The following is a 15,461-nucleotide window of genomic DNA, read 5'->3' as shown; positions in this document are numbered from 1 at the left end:
AGTTACAAAGCACGTCGACAGTGTTTTCTCACTGCCAGTAGCAGTAGGGTGACAGATCACAGTCAGCGCTCCCGGTCCTCACTGCTCGTTAAAGATTTCCAATAGGCGTTATTCTGATAAACTGGTCACATATATGTTACATTCTCACCCGACAAATATTAAAACTTTAACAGTTTGGGGGTTTTTTTTAGCTTGAAAAAAGCTTTTTGGCAAGTCTAAATGACTGCGGAAAGTGTACTCTACTTCCGCGTTTAAAGCGAAATTACGTCATGCAGTAAGCGTCCTTGTATGGGCAAAGAATAAGGTGATCACACTGCCACCTAGCGACCTGGCATGTACATTACGGCGTTTTAAAAATTCAACAGCGCTCATGTAAACAGGGAGATGGTGTGAAGGAAAAGGTGTGAAGGAAACGCTATTGTGTCGTTTCTTTCAGAAACTGTCCTCGTGTAAAGATGCATCATCAAGTCAATGTTTCATGAGCTGCTGGGTACAGACTGAAGCACCACCAAAACAGACATTTATTCATATGAAAATTACAATGATTATTACTGTACAGCATTGGATTATTTCCTTCTTGAGAAACAATCATTTTGGCTTATAAGTGGATGGCCATGATTCCGCCATGCTTTTTGCCTTGTGATTACCATTTGATTGCTCTTGACATGCTGGAATTCAAATCTGTCTCTTTGACCTCACCTTCATTTTCCAGTCACTCTCATATTTCTGAGCCTGCGTCTGACTGTGAATCCACAGTTTTGGAGATCACATTGTTATTCCATTAGCTCTCAGACAGGCCCTCACGTTGGAAATACCATTTGTCTGATATGGCATTTGAGCTGAGCTTGTTTGAAGTTTAGGCCAGAAGGAAATTGCCCTTTTTGCAGCAATGGCTTCAGCTGCTAAAAGTATTGAAGACCTCAAATGTACACGGGGACATTTCATAAGATTATAATAGCCGACATTTTTCATTTCTGAATTATTTTGCGATATTGATATTGCTGTCCATGGCGTAAAAAAAAAAACGTTACTAAAAAATAATTCGTAATAAAGTACAGATTTTTCAATCCATGTGACAATACATAAACGACTCAACCGAAGAGTGGGTGCAGTAGAATATTTGAACGGTGGACCCAGTAAAGTAGCCAGTAATGTGTCCTGCAAGGCAACCTAGTGAGAAAGAAAAAACAAACAAACTTTATCGGAGGTTATTTCACAACACTAGGCATCTCGCGTGCCACGTGCGATCGATTCCTAGGCTGGGGCGTCTTTAGCTCAGGAGGTAGAGCGGGTCGGCCAATGACGCAAGGGTTGGCGGTTCGATCCCCGCTCCCTCCCAGCTGCTGTCGCTGTGTCCTTGGGCAAGACACCTCCTTGCTCCCAATGGTGTGTAGGCACCCTGCGTGGCAGCCTGCCGCCATCGGTGTATGAATGGGTGAATGTAGACTATCTACTGATTGTAAAGCGCTTTGGATAAAAGCGCTATATAAATGCAGGCCATTTGCCATTTTGCCATTTAGGCTCGCCCGCTGTGCGAACTCGCAGCCTCACCCACCCTGCAGCTTGGCCGCCGCGCGGCCTCACCCGCAGCTCGGCTGTTGCGTGGCCTCGCCTGCCCTATTGGCGCACGCACAATGTCTCCCTCTCTCTCTCCCTCTAGTCTCTCTCTGCCTCAGTCTCTCCCCCCCTCTCTCTCCTTCAGTCTCTCCCCCCCTCTCTCTCCCTCAGTCGCTCTCGTCTCCCTCTTTCTCTCGCCTCTCTCTCCCTTTCCCTCAGACCCCCTGCCCACCGCCCGCGAGCCTAAGCGATGCACTCGCATGTACTCGCACTCGCCCTGCAGCTTGGTTGGCTGCCTTGCTGTATTTCCGTCTTCAATTGGTCTATTTCGGTTTTGGCCCCTCCTCTCGTCTTGCCGCCTGCGATTTCCTCCGCCAGGTATCCCAGCATGCTTTGCAAGCTGGTGAGCGACAAGATGGCAGCGAGGGAAGGAGGGGCATTTCGAAATCGAGTACATGCGAGTTTATCGCTTAGACTCGTCGGCGGTGTGTAGGAGCCGTCAGTCTCTCTCCTTCTCAGTCTCTCTCCCTCTCCTCTCTCCTTCAGTCTCTCCTCTCTCCTTCAGTCGCTCTCGTCTCCCTCTTTCTCTCCCTCAGTCTCTCTCTCTCCCTCAGTCTCTCTCCCTCGCCTCTCTCTCCCTCTCCCTCAGTCTCTCTCTCCCTCTCCCTCAGTCGCTCTCATGTGTGTGTGTGTGTGTCACTGATGACATCATCTGTGATGTCACAATGCCTATGTATGACATCACTGATGACATCATCACTGATGACATCATCACTGATGACATCATCAGTCTCAACACCTTGCAGGTGGCAGTGGTAGCGTCAGTCTGTCTGAACACCCTGCAGGTGGCAGCAGAAATGGATTGAGAGCTGATGCGTGTTTGTGTTTGTGGGGACTGTCGGCACACACACACCGCCCGCATGCTGACACACGGGGCGTACAAGTGGAGCAATCTGCTTCTCCAGACTCCGCCCGTCCCTCTGCAGAGACAGAGTCGCGTTCCGCTCCAACGCGACGTCGGCAAACTTTGCTTTCATCTTTGGGAAATCTGCCATTAATTGTAACGAGGAACAAAAACAATCGATCCGTCATTGTCCCTCTATAAACAACAGAGGGGGTGTTGTGGTCCAATTAGTGCGGTCCAACAGCTGGGATGCTTATAATCATCTAATGAGATGAATAATTCATCCTTGCTATCTCTATCTGCATGCTCTCTCGCCTTCTCTTCAACTTGTGTGTGCTGCTCCAAAGTCTGTCCAAGGGGAACACACAAGTTCACCAAAATAAAGCTGTAATCTCTCTCTCTTTCTCTCTCTCCCTCTCCTCTCTCTCTCTTTCTCTCTCTCTCTCCCTCTCTCTCTTTCTCTCTCCCTCTCCCTCTCCCTCTCTCTCTCTCTCTGAATCCTATGGAATGGGGTGTGAGGCTTATCTTAGGCAGAGGCAGTATGACACACACACACACACACACACACACACACACACACACACACACACACACACACACACACCTCTGCAGAGAGTCTTAACTCATTGAGTGCCAGCCACTTTTGGAGAACGGACGCTCCCAGTGCCAGAGTTTCAGAGCGTTTTCAGTGATTTCTCGAGGCCCACAGAATATTGTGTGATATTACTATGTAAACACCGAACACGCACAAAGAACGACGAGACTCTATTGTATCAGCAGCAAAAAAAGGTTTATTGATATCATTTTCCGTTCTTTAGTTATCAGCCGGAGAAGATAGGTCAAAAACAGCAAAATCAGGCGTTTCCATCTAGAAGCTGAGTTATTGAGCCTTTTGTGAAATATAGCATTTCAAGCAAATCACTGACTCTGAAACTAATATTTTCTGACCTGAAACATCTGAACAGTAATTTCCTTCAATATAACAGCACCCCCACCCCCCTCTACTGCAAACTCCTCCTCCGTGGGTGTGTCTCTGGTGGCTTTGCTCGCTCTGCTGCTTGTCAGGCGAGTCTCTGCTGCTTGCGGATCCACGTTCGGATGGCCACCGCTCGTCGGGGGAGTCTGGATCGGGCTCGCCTCGCTCGTTTCTGGGGTTTCGGTTGTGAGCTGGGATGAAGCTGCGTCCGATTCTGGGCTTTCTGGGCTTTCTGCTGCGCGTTTCAAAGTGTGCTGCACCCAGAGTCTATTTTCGGAGCCCCCCACCGTTGTGCGCCGGCTCCCAGCGCGACAGCGAAAAGCCTATGAGAATGGTTTCATCACGGCTTTTTCTGCTGTTTTTACTCAACTTTCTCTAATCTGGAGGACACTGTCGCCACCTAATGGGTCGGTAAAATAGGCTATACACATTCAACATGCCCCAAAATTTTACAGGAGATGTATTAGGCATTGATCCACGTCCCACCGTCAAAAAACGCAATTGACGAACATACTCGTCCTTGGCACTCTACGTTACTAAACCAATTGACGAACATACTCGTCCTTGGCACTCAATGAGTTAATGTGCTTTGAGATTGTGTTCTTGTATGCATTGTGTTTGTATCATTAACCCATTGATACCTGATGCAGCATTTGTGTGTATATCCCTCATTTGTGTGCGTATCCCTTTAAGACCGCGAAGCGCGTTAAAGGGATACACACACAAATGCTGCATCAGGTATCAATGGGTTAAGTAATATTAGTAAATATTAGAGGCACCACCGGTGTGGTGATAAAAGCAACTTGTCATCCAGATGTTGGATCAGCAGCAAGGTGACCGCAGAGATGTGTATCACGATGCGGCTATCACTGATATACAGCAGGCGAGGAGCCACGTCACGGGTCAGAACGCCAGCGGCCTGGAGCAGCATGTGGAAGCAGTCCAGGTGGTGGCTTTTAGCACTGATGTAGAGAGGAGAGTCTGTGAGGGTGTGAACAGAACCTGATGAGTCCCTGCAGTATGTCCAGCCTTCCATCACAGGCAGCCAAGTATAGCTGGGGGGGGGGTCTCTGTTGGGGTCGGATCCGGCTTCCAGGAGGATCCGGACGCACTCCAGGTGACCTTGGCTCATGGCCCACTGGAGAGGCGTGAAGTTATCTTCCTCAGCTAGGTCTACCTGGGCTCCCTGGCTCATCAGGTAGGCCACACAGGCAGCCACTGGGCTGCGAGCCCCAGAGGGGTCCACCACCCCTTCCTAAACAAACACTTATTCTCATTGATCCGCCTTCTGAAGCAGTCCTCCTGCAGCAGGCTCCTCAGTTTGTCCAGGTCGCCTGATCGGCGGCATCATGAAGCTGTCAGTCGTCATGCTCTGCTCGAACAGGCGCATACAGGTGTCCGCTGTGTCTCAAACAGTTATAAAGTAGGGATGCCAGTGGCGACTAATTTTCTGCCTCAAATGGCTGCCTCACACAATAGAATTGGCTGCATCACGTTAGCGTCAAAGTTGAAAATGAGCGCTTCCGCCTTTGTTAGGCTACATAAAGCCGCCCAGTCAAAATAGTGGTCGGACTGTCGTCAATCACTGTGGGTGATTTATTTTACAAGTGGCATTCAATCATATCTGACTAGTTTTCAATGTATTTCTCCCCACAAAAGTTAGGCTTTTTCTGACATGGGAGCAAGCAAGCAGCGCAGCAGTAAGCGTCCCTCCTGATGCACTGGACCTGGCTGCACTGCAGCTGAAGCGCGTTGGGATCACACTGCCAAACAATTCAAGACGTTTTTGCAGCACTTGAGGAAACCGTGAGTTTGCTCGTTGATATAAGCGATTGCCCGAACGATTCATTAATTAATAAACTAGTGAATGTGAAGTGAAGTGAGTCACGAAGAGTCACACCCGCCCACTCAGACGGATCTGCGGATAATGACCTGCCACTGTTTAACAGCAGCTGCGATTGCGTGGAAGCGGATCTTATACCGGCGGTCGAGGTGAATAAGATACGGAGTCGCGGGAGTGCGCGTAGGCCGGCTAATTGTTGTTTAACATGCAGGCCAACCGGCTAGGAGCAGGTTATAATACGGATTCCACTGCATGTTAAGAAGTGGCTTATCTAGCATAGAGGCTCCTTAGTGATATTCATATTGCTGGTACTCTGTCAAGACAATGTTTTGTGTCTGTGTATGCCTGTGTTTGCTGTAGGTTTATGCTAAGAGACAGATCGTGATGAGAGGGAAGAGGTGGATGCCATCAAGAAGTTTGAGTTTGACGATACTGGAATCTTTCTGATGGGATTCAAACCGATGGAGAAACTCAAACTGCATCATCACATCCGCCCCTCCGTCTTCCTCTATCCTGAGGAAGACCATGTGACAGGTACGTGTGTGTGTGTGTGTGTGTGTGTGTGTGTGTGTGTGTCTTTTTGTCTTGTGTGTGATTTTAAAGATGTGGAATTTGCATCTTTAATTGCATTACAGCAGAGCCAAATGTAAGCATTAGCGTTTAATTTAATCACACATGAACACATTATTATTATTATTATTGTTATTGTTATTATTTCTGTTTGTTTTTCAATTGTCTACATTGTTGTTGTTTTTTAGATTTTTTTCATGCCAAAAATGGCAAGCGTTTAGTATTTGTTCCACTGAAACTCTCCACTGCACCTGGTCAGGGGCAGGGAAACTCAACATAATATAAAACAACAATTAGAGAACAATTAAATATAGAAAATGTGCGTGCGCACGCGCATGCACACACACACACACACACACACACACACAAATCACTGCAGGTTTTATTTTTCTTGTATTTTCATGTGTTGTCTCAAATTACTTAAAAAAATACTATTACTTACTTGATGAATAACTTTTGACAACTGTTGTAGAAAAGCAGTATGACACTTGAGGTCGTACTGTTGTTCCTGGATATCGTTACGGCTGTGATTATCTTTGGCACGAGGCCGCAATGTCACACAGTGATATTGCTTCATTTGAATCTTAACAATCTTGCAATCAACAATCCAATTGTCATACTGTTCTTGAGTGATTTATTGCCAGCTGTCAGCTAAATCAGGCGTTCTCAAACTTTCTCACGTCAAGGAGCCCTAAACTGACACAAATTAGACCTACACTACACTACACCTTTCCTATTTTCAACCCAATGTGAGTACGTATTTGTGTTTGTTTCTATGAAATAGCTCCGTTATGAGTGAAGCTTGCTAGGCTGCTATGTATATGCCAGTGTTCACCTGCTGCAGCCTGTCTGTGTGATATTTAAGCCGCACACAGCCGCCATCCCCACACTACAAGTTCCCCGGGAACACACACCAGCTCCCCCTTTTTTCTTTTAGCTGGGGACTGCCTGGAATCACCTCAAGGACCCCTGGGGGTCCCCTGACCCCACTTTGAGAAACACTGAGCTAAATGGCCAAACATTCAAACACAAGAACCACAATATTGCAATACCGTGCTAATAGACAAGCCACCCATGGTGGATGGCAAGCAACTGCCACAACTGTGTTGTGTTTCCCCCACCGCGCTGCCCTGGGCATCACACACCAAACTCAGCTCATGCAGTAATTCAGAGGTGTCACTTCATGAGATGACCTCTAGGTGTTTGGACCTTCAGGCAAATCATGGTGCTTAAACACGGAAACCCCCCCCTCCTTAATTTTACAGTTCTGAAAATAAGACCTCTACCCAATTCAGTTCATAATGATGATATAATGATCATAAGTAAATGATTTTTACGGCGTGGCCACTAGGGACCGAATGTCCGTATGTCTGTCCCCACAAAAAAAGAAAGAAAGAAAGTGGCCAGGTCACCGATGATGTCATACAGTTCTAGACAGCTCGGCCTGGTGGAGAGGTCACTACTATACATAGTAGTGGTGGGAATCACCAGATGCCCCACGATACTTATTAAGTCACAATACGATAATATTACGCTATCCTAGTATTGCAATATATTGAGTATTGCGATATTCCGATATATTGCGATTCATTACCTTTTTTCCAATGCAAATTATGTCCCCAAAAGAAAATTTTGTCAGCACCTGTTTTATCTAAGATAAAGTTTGCAGTCTGTTCATCTCACTTCAATCATTTTTAATGCAGCAAAATTGTCAAGTACACAGACAGACCAACACTATCATACAAACCTATCAAAATGTTGCATGCACCTGACACATTTATATAATGAAATATTGCAATACTTAGCATCTGTGCGATACAGTATATTGCCACACAAAATATCGCGATACTATGCTGTATCGAGTTCCCCTCCCCACCCCTATACTATAGTGATATGATATACTGTATCAGCGATGATCAATCATAATGTGGTACTATGAGATAATATCTTTGTGGGTGGGTGGGCCCTGCGGGGAGGGGGATTATATTTGTGAGTGAGTGAATCTGCATTGTGTTTGTATAGGTTTTATTTTTTGTAAATGTTTTTTGTCTTTTTCATTCTTTAAATTAATAAAAAATCATCAAAAAAATGTGGAGGGCATATATTCTATGTTCACACTCAAGCAATTGTGATGTCACCAGTGATGCTTCCAGGCCCCCATTGTAAATAATAATTTGTTCTTAACCCATTGATACCTGATGCAGCATTTGCGTGTATATCCCTCATTTGTGTGCGTATCCCTTTAAGACCGCGAACCGCGTTAACGCGGTTCGCGGTCTTAAAGGGATACACACACAAATGCTGCATCAGGTATCAATGGGTCTTGCCTGGTGAAATAAAGCAATTGTGATAGTAGTCACGCCGTTATTAGTCTCTCAGCCTTCACACAAAGGCACCTTGGCTTGCTCTTGTCACATTCACCAGCAGTCCCGTCCTGCTTGTCCTCCCCCTCCCTCAGTGGGTGTAGAGGGAGGCGGTGAAGACGATGTCCCGCCTGATGGCCTGGGACGCCTTCTCCATCTTGCTCCCCAGGTCGGAGTTTCCGATGATGCGGGCGGCCTGGCGCACCTCCTTCAGCACCTCATCCAAACGCTGGATGCAGCGCACCACCGTACCCTCCTGGACGTCAGTGAGCTTGGCGATCTCTGCAAATGGCATGCCCCTGGCCCAGCGGTACACCACCTCTGTCAGGCCAAATTTGAACTGTCTTACAAAGTCCTCTGCTGTCTGCGCTATTGCATACTCCCTCTGCAGCTCGCCGATACGCCGGGCGACCGACAGCACCCGATCTTTACCCCCCTGGAGTGTCTTGGTGAGGTGCGGCTCCACCTGGGTGTTCTGTTGGAAGACCACACAGGACAGCAGGGCGGCGATCTCCTCGGGTGCCAGTGGGCCCAGAGTATTCTCGAACAGCAGCTCGGTCAGCAGCAGCTCGTGGTTGCTGATCTGACATGCCACCCGGCCTTTCAGCTGCACCACCCCGTCCCTGTCCACGTATTGCAGCGACTGCAGGACCTTGATCCTCTGGTGGTACTCGGGAAGCAGAGACAGAGACTGGTCGGACACCAGGAACAGCAGCTTGTCCAGCTCTTCCTGCACACTCATCCTCTCGTGAATTTGCGCATACTGCTCCGAGAAAGTGGGCGAGTGGACGCAGTTGAATTCCTTGAGGCGGTGCTCCAGCTCGCAGAGCCTCCTGGAAGCTTTGAGCACATCGGCGCTCTTCAGCTGGAGGTCGTTCACTGCATCGAGGGTTGCAATCCTGCCCGGGTTGGCCTCGGCCAATCGCAGCAGCTCCTGGGTCACCATGGAGATGGCTTGGCCAGGAGGCTCACTCTTGTTGTAGTAGTCCATAATCCTCTCAGGATTCACCTTGAGGGTTTTCACCGTGATGGCTGAGATGTCCTGCAGCTTAAGCTTCTGCACTGTGTGGCTGCATGGGCCTTCAGGTCTAAAGAGAGCCGTGTTGTAGAGGTGAGGGAAGGCATTGGGGCCGTCCCCATCCCATTCCTCATTGCCCTTCTCACAGATGATCAGAGCTGCCAAAGTGCGTTCCACAGGGTCACTGGAGACCTGAAGAATAACTCCCAGGGCATTCAGATGCTGTTTGTTATTAACTAGTACAACTCGACCAACAGACAGAGCTTTCAGCCCATTGACAGACCCCAGAGTAGCACGTTGCAGAGCCTCAGCAGTGACGCGTAGCTCGATCACGGTCTGGTAGTAAGGCACCAGGTCGGACATTTGGCCCTCCATGTCTAGTGGAGGCAGAGATGACACCATCTGCTTCAGCTGCCTGATCCTCTTCTCGTGGGTCTGGGTCTGGGTGTGTCTGTGGTTTTCAGAGAAGCTCCGCCTCATCATGTCGGTGATGCAGAGGGCCTCCACCCGCAGCAGGTTGAGAATCATAGTGTAGGTCAGTCTGAACTGGGACTGGAGGACAGTAGGTTTACCCAGCATTATTTCATGCAGGTCTCCCATGCTGTGGACCCCAGCCTTGCAGAGAATGATGACTGTGCCTATGGCATCCAAACCTCTCCTGCCTGCTCTACCTGCCATCTGAATATACTCACCAGGCAGTAGGTTTCTGATGCCGGTCCCGTCGTGTTTCCTGATGCTGTCGAACACCACGGTTCTAGCAGGCATGTTCACTCCCATAGCAAACGTCTCAGTGGCAAACAGCACTTTTACAAGCCCTTGTGAGAAAAGCATCTCAATGACTTCCTTGACTATGGGCAGAATCCCGCTGTGGTGGATGGCTATTCCTCTCTTCAGCAGGTCTCTCATCAGCAGGATCTGGGGCAACTCTCGGTCTCCTCCCCTGAGGTGACGCAGGCTGTTCTGGAAGAACCTGTGGATCTCTACCTTCTCCACAGAGGTGGTCAGGTCAATGGAAGTAAGCGAACGGGCATAATTGTCGCAGCGCGTCCGGGAGAAGGTGAACGCCACCACCGGCGTCTGCTGGTGCTGGGACAGGTAGTGCAGGAGAGGGGGCCACAAGGCTAGGTCCTGATTGACTGAAGTGTAATGAGAAGTGTTCTTCCTGCCAAATGATTTGCTGCTTTGCTGCCTCTTGGCAACATAATACTCTTTTGGGACGAAGTTGCCCGTAGCGTCCAGCACCAGGAACATCTTCTGTGCCTTGGTGCTGTTTCCAATGTACAGGTAATGCTCCAAAGGCACATGTCTCTTCTCTGTGCTGATCACATAAATGTGCCTCTTCTTAATACGACCAATCCACTCGCTGAACTCCAGAGCATTCGGCACCGTCGCGCTGAGCAGGATGATGCCGACGTGTTCAGGAAGCAGAATCAAAACCTCCTCCCACACAACCCCTCTCTCAGCGTCGTTGATGTAGTGAACCTCGTCAAAGATCACCCACTCTAAGTCTCTGATCACCTCTGATCCATTGTAAAGCATCGACCTGAGAATCTCAGTGGTCATGATGAGACAGGAAGATTCAGGACTGAGCTGCACGTCGCCCGTCAGCAGTCCAACATCCCCAAAGGTATTCTTGAAGTCTCTGAACTTCTGATTGGACAGGGCCTTGATAGGGGCGGTGTAGATTGTCCTGGTCATGTGTTTCTGTGAGAGAGCAATAGCATATTCTGCCACCACTGTTTTGCCAGCTGACGTGTGTGCTGCTACAAACACAGATTCATGAGCCTCCAGCCTCAACACAGCCTGTTTCTGGAAGACGTCCAGCTCAAACGGCCACTTGAAAGCCGGGTTGGGGATGCGTTCATAGAAGTCAGCGCAGGGTGAGGTGACTGGGATGGCCCATTTCTTGTTCTCAGGATCTTCTGCTGGTTTGGATTTCACTTGTTTTCCCTTCTCTGATGTAGAGGACGGCAGCACAGCATCCTTGATGCCCAGGTATTCCAGGCTGTTTGTTCTGGGCAGTTTGGGAGCTTCTCCACTTCCTCTGCCTTTCTCCTTCTCTTCTGCCTCAGGTTGCAAATCAATGTTATCAAACATGGACAGAAGGGACATATAGTTGATGTCTGCTTTCACTGTTTTGGCATCTTTGTCACTGAAGTCTATCCCAGCTTGAAGTCCAGGAGGGACTCGGAGTAAACCGTTCTCAAAGTCTATGTCCTCCAGCTCTGACTTCTTCTTGATTTTGTCCAGAGTAAGTTCCTCCATCCCTCCAGGCAGGAAGGGGTAGTTCGTGCGGCCCTCTGAAGGCAGCCCCGGTTGCCGTTGTAAAGACAGGGAATTCTTTGCTGTGTGCTCCAATAACACCTCTGTGAAGTCCAGCACCATCCCTGTGGTTTGATCTCTGATAAAAGACAAGCTGGAGTGGAGTGGAGATCGAGTGCAGCTGAACAGAGAGTCAACACAAACCTCTCTCTGAATCACCTTGAGAAACTTGTGGAAGGCAGCGTCTGTGTCGTGTATGGGGAGCCAGGCGGGGTCGTGCAGAAACTGTTGCAACACTTCTGTCTCTAGGTCCACGCCGGTGGGAGGGAGTCCATGAGGGAACATGCTGTGTTGAGCTGAGGGCTGGCTGTGGGTCAGAGGGCGTCCATGAGGGGACCTGCTGTGTTGAGCTGAGGGCTGGCTGTGGGTCAGAGGGTGTCCATGAGGGAACATGCTGTGTTGAGCTGAGGGCTGGCTGTGGGTCAGAGGGCGTCCTTGAGGGAACATGCTCTGTTGAGCTAAGGGGTGGCTGTGGGGCAGAGGGAGTCCATGAGGGGACCTGCTGTGTTGAGCTGAGGGCTGGCTGTGGGTCAGAGGGTGTCCATGAGGGGACCTGCTGTGTTGAGCTGAGGGCTGGCTGTGGGTCAGAGGGAGTCCATGAGGGGACCTGCTGTGTTGAGCTGAGGGCTGGCTGTGGGTCAGAGGGTGTCCATGAGGGGACCTGCTGTGTTGAGCTGAGGGCTGGCTGTGGGTCAGAGGGTGTCCATGAGGGGACCTGCTGTGTTGAGCTGAGGGCTGGCTGTGGGTCAGAGGGTGTCCATGAGGGGACCTGCTGTGTTGAGCTGAGGGCTGGCTGTGGGTCAGAGGGTGTCCATGAGGGGACCTGCTGTGTTGAGCTGAGGGCTGGCTGTGGGTCAATGGGAGTCCATGAGGGGACCTGCTGTGTTGAGCTGAGGGCTGGCTGTGGGTCAGAGGGCGTCCATGAGGGAACATGCTCTGTTGAGCTGAGGGCTGGCTGTGGGTCAGAGGGTGTGCGATCAGCACGTCCGAGGGGGCCACAGAGGGCACAAATGTTCTTTCCATCTCCCCAACTGAACACCACAACAGCAGACGGCACACAAGGGAAAGTTGTCTATTTGAGTGAATGTGTCTGGATTCTTAGGTGTGGCAACAGTCACCTCAGGGTTCGGGTCTGCACACTATTTTCATCTCAATGTTCAGGTGAGGGTGCAGTGGAAACGGCTACTCAAATCTCTGAAGGTTGACTCTGGTGTGCTCTCACAAATCTGGAGGTTGGCTCTTCGGTCGTGTGACGTGGTGAGTACTCACCGTCTACTGGTCCTATTTATACCACCAGCAGGGTAGAATTTATGACATAACTAATGAGGTCACAATAAGGACGATTTATGACATCACTGGTGATGTCACACTCTGTGAGTGGAGAGACGTGACGTGGTGAGTACTCACCGTCTACTGGTCCTATTTATACCACCAGCAGGGTAGGATTTATGACATAACTAATGAGGTCACAATAAGGAGGATTTATGACATCACTGGTGATGTCACACTGTGTGAGTGGAGATACATTTATGACGTCACTGATGATGTCACTATGGAAAAAGAACAAGACCGCTGCCATGAGAGGGGGCGATCGGGTTTTACAGAATGTAGGGAAACAGCGGATGGATAAATCTAGAAGGAGGCCGTAATGCAACATAAAGGATGCCAACTGCCATAAAGCACCACAGAAGAAGGCCGCGGCCACACTGTGGACTGTGGATTCTGTACGTCCCCAATCATTTCTCTCAGGGGCATCATGCAAGCCAAAAATCTGAGGGGGCAAACTCTCGTGCCGCCCTGTGAACGGTGCCGGAATTTTGGGCGTTTGAAGCCAGATTTAGAGGAATATCTCATTTTAAATTAACATTAAGATTAGACTCTTGTGATCTCATTTCAGTTTTAACCATCAGTATTTGTTCCTTTTTTCATTAAAGTAAATGCTCAATATTTATTTAGAGATCTTTGTCAATTATTTGTGCTGTTATGCTTATTAACTTAGTCACACACTTCTACACTTGTCTTGAAAAATAGCTAAATCGTACTATACCCCAAATGTTATTCAAGACTATTATCCACAATGCTAATTCATTTAGGGAACAAATCTGTAGATAATAAAGCCACAGATGAAAGGAGCATGCCAACATGTTAATAGCAAACACAATGCATAGGAAGCAGTACAGGTACAGTGTCTGGAAAAATAGCCTATCACTAAACTTACTCCTTGCATCAACCTCTATGTCCTCTTCACTGAAGACAGGGCTGGGATGACTTTCTGTTCTTTTTAAAGATCAACCCTCCATGAGAGGTTCCCACGTTCTCAAAAAGACGTCCCCCTTATTCTTCAAGGCATAGGTACACTGTTCCAGTCTCAATGTTTCATTCAAAGCTTTTTTAAATGAATTAAATGTTGGAGGTTTTTGGTGGTTCCAGTTAACTCATTCATGGCCAGTTTAGGACTGCCAATATTTAGCACAGGCCAAAGATTTTCATAATTGTTGGTCATCTTTCAAGACCCACAGTAAATTATCTATTAGCACCAGAGTGATTTGCAATACCTCAAAATGAAGATGTACGTCTCTGGGTTCACCAGGAAAAAAAAAGTGAGCTTTTAGCATGTTCTGTACTCTACTTATAGCCATTTATATACACCCTGTTTTCACCAAAAAGGTCTCTCTGAGAAAAGAAATTGCAGAAAATGGCATTTTTGTACAGCACACAATCTCAGGCAGAACTCGCTCTCAATTCTTTTATTTTGAACTGTATTGACATCAGACATGTAAATATTATTCGTTATGACACAAATGACAAAAAATAAATAAATATATATATATATATATATATATATATATATACATGAAGTGCTTTACATTCAACAATACAGTTTACTCAGTGTGAGTGAGTGTGCAGACAGACACACAGACAGACAGACAGACAGACAGACAGACAGACACACACACACACACACACACACACACACACACACAGAGAGAGAGAGAGAGTTCTGTCCATCGCACCTCCTTCCAAGGGAACACGATTGATCGCCCCGCAAATTAGCATAGGAGGGGAACACCCATCTGGTCTGAGATCAGCGTCTAGCCTCCTCTGCCTCGCATCGTTTTCCTCCTCTCATTCGGGCTGGGACGAATGCTGCGACACAGGAACGGGTCGGGCTTGGCTTTGGGACCAGGCGCTGGAACCGGATCGATCATGTTCGTCACGGGTTTGACTACTGCGAACAATCCAGGTTCGCCCTGCAGCAAGGCGAGCAGTGCAGCGCGCCGAGGGGCGTTTCAATGGCGTTTCTCCTCTCTACAAGGAAGCGCGTTTCTCTGTTTTTCCTCCTGCTAATTTCAAAACAACAACTGCGGTATGTGTTTGATCGCGTGTTGTCGGCTTGCCTTTGAGGCAGGGACCTGATACTATGTCACAGGCTGGGGAAGTGTTTGAACTACGCGCTGCACTAATAAAAACAAAAACACGTCAAACACGTCATTGGCGGGGAGGGCTATTTCTGATAACACGTCAAAGACGTCTTTGGCGGTGAATGAGTTTAGCAAGATGCATTTCTTAGCTATATATGATATTATGCTAGTCCGTTTGACAGACATTCAAGATTCAAGATTCAAGATTCAAGATTTTTATTGTCACTCCATGGTACAAGTATCACGTGTGAAATTCTTGTGCTGTGGACTCCGTTTACAACATAGTACAAATGTAACAGGGCATATGAGTGCAAAAACAACAATAGACACAACAAGCAATAAGGCAGTATGGTGATAGGACAAGTCAGAGACAGTGGCATATTCACTGCACTTAGGTGCACATGTCCTGTGCATACTTTGGACGTACTTAAACATTTTAAATTCGGCGTATTTGACATATAGGTGCAAATAGCATATTCCTTATTA

At 48.2% G+C, this 15,461-nt stretch overlaps 1 pseudogene across 1 annotated transcript; it reads right to left on the bottom strand.

Annotated features, from left to right (window-relative positions):
• Window positions 1-8,304: 8,304 nt before the first annotated feature.
• On the bottom strand, window positions 8,305-12,576 carry LOC310780596 (superkiller complex protein 2 pseudogene; annotated as a pseudogene). Its single transcript has one exon. The product of its transcript is annotated as a superkiller complex protein 2 pseudogene (transcript).
• Between the last annotated feature and the right edge of the window lie 2,885 nt (window positions 12,577-15,461).

The sequence above is a fragment of the Poromitra crassiceps genome (genome assembly GCF_964638095.1).
Source record: "Poromitra crassiceps genome assembly, chromosome: 8".
Lineage (NCBI taxonomy): Eukaryota > Metazoa > Chordata > Actinopteri > Beryciformes > Melamphaidae > Poromitra > Poromitra crassiceps.
This window is presented reverse-complemented; position numbering and strand designations above follow the sequence as displayed.